We start from the raw sequence: 1,931 nt of genomic DNA, 5'->3' as shown, positions 1-1,931 counted from the left end.
CTTAGCTTTCCAGCCTCATGGCGGATATACAGGCTGCAGCCATGTTTATAGCCACACCTCTATGGCGGTTCAAGGTCCCTGCCAGCCAGCAAGCTACAACAGACAACACTCAAATCCTCTCTCGGTAGCTGGCCCTCCTGCCTCAAACAGTCAGAGTTTGCCCTGGCAGGATGGCCCAGAAAGCCGGCATTTTTAAACAGCGCAGCTTTTTTCCTGCTACGGCTGAAAACCGAAAAACATGCGTTCAGCTTTTCGTCAACACTGTTTAAGTGTTTCGTGGCAGGACCTCTTAATGAGCTGCAGGCTTTGCAGCTGAAGCTGAGTCAGGAAGCCTCTCTTAGATGAGGCGCTTGCTTGCCTCTAGCAAGTAGAGCAGACCCAAGAAATTGCCGTAAGAAACATGCTTTACTCTATTCTTTTCTAAGCTTTCTCAGGCTTTCTGTGGACTCAGTTAGCCACACGTCTGGGCGTCATTTGTAGTAATATGGACGGCGGCAGGGTTGCGTCCCCAAATCCCCAGCCGCCTGGCCCGGCTAGCTCAGTCGGTAGAGCATGGGACTCTTAATCCCAGGGTCGTGGGTTCGAGCCCCACGTTGGGCGCCATTTGTAGTAATATGGACGGCGGCAGGGTTGCGTCCCCAAATGCCCAGCCGCCTGGCTCGGGTAGCTTATGCCCCAAATAATTACACGGACACTGTATTCTTTTAAACACTGCTCTGGCCCATTTCTAATCATCTGTGTAGTGCCCCTAGGTGCGCATACCGGGAAGATTCTAGCCTAAGTCCATCCTGGGTTGGAGCTTCATAGCGTGCGTCTTCCCTGGAGCAGGTAGCATGGCGTCTCTCCTGCGTCTGCTCCGGAGAGCAGAGCTGCGGAGTCTGACCTCACTTCCTCTTCCTCCTGGCATTCTGTTCTGTCTACTCCTCCCACCTATCTTCTAACCAATGAAATGGGCCAAGGCAGTTCCTTTATTGCTTAGCCAATGAAATCAACAGATTGATATATGACACTCCCACATCACCTTACAAAAGCCATCTGCAGGATCAGAAAAGTAGCCTAGTAGCCGGAAGGGAAGCTCAAGCAAGAGATCAAGCTGAAGGTAGAAGTTGCTTTTTAAAAGAGAGAGAGACCACAACTCAATGGGCTGGTATCTCAGTGGCTATTCAGGAAACATCACAGAGAAAGGATCTGCTTCATGCATGAGAATCACCGATGATTTCCCTTTAAGAAAAATACCCATCAAAACTCCCAATAACATCATCAGCATTCAACAACATGTCTATGATTTCTTTGCCTTGCCTTTGATTGTGCAGTAAATGATGCTGATAGTTAATCTGTGCAATTAATGCAAATTTCCTTGTAACCGACTAGACAGAATTGACAGGTTATCTTAAACACAGCAGGGAGTCACTCTACGATGGAACTGGTTCATCATCACCTGTGTGACAGTGACATAATTAAGATGTTTCCTTTGTCTATAAATCTCATTATGTTCAACATGATATGTTGTCATACAGATTTCTTAGGGTTTTGTCCCACTGGTGGTTTCCTTGGTATGCTTACATAATTTTTGCCAGATCCAATCAGTTTTGCCATGCACTCTCAGCTCCACGTCATTGTGTTCCCCTTATGTTCCAGTCCAGGCATTTTAGACCTCTTGTAACTGTTGTAAGAGTATCTCATGTTCCACCTAAATGATTTAGGGTTTTATTTAGGCTGGGTTTTATCTTCCATCACTGAGTTCATTGACTTTCCTTGGGCGTAATTCCTGGGACACTGAGCCTAACTCCTGGGGGATTCCTCCAGTTATTTCTCCTTTCTTAGATAGTTTACACTCTCACTATTACTGTGAGAGTGTTTCTGTAGCAAATATTCTTCTCAAGATGAGAAGAAACTTCAATATTACAATCCATTTGTTATTGTGATTTAAA

General features: G+C 46.0%; 1 non-coding gene across 1 annotated transcript; it reads left to right on the top strand.

Annotated features, from left to right (window-relative positions):
* The first annotated feature begins 527 nt into the window (after positions 1–527).
* On the top strand, positions 528–600 carry Trnak-cuu (transfer RNA lysine (anticodon CUU)). Its single transcript has one exon. It is a non-coding gene; the product is annotated as a tRNA-Lys (tRNA).
* The last annotated feature ends 1,331 nt before the right edge of the window (positions 601–1,931 follow it).

The sequence above is a fragment of the Microtus pennsylvanicus genome, chromosome Y (assembly GCF_037038515.1).
Source record: "Microtus pennsylvanicus isolate mMicPen1 chromosome Y, mMicPen1.hap1, whole genome shotgun sequence".
Classification (NCBI taxonomy): Eukaryota; Metazoa; Chordata; class Mammalia; order Rodentia; family Cricetidae; genus Microtus; species Microtus pennsylvanicus.
The sequence above is the reverse complement of the archived record's forward strand: the minus strand, read 5'-3'. Positions and strand labels throughout refer to the sequence as shown.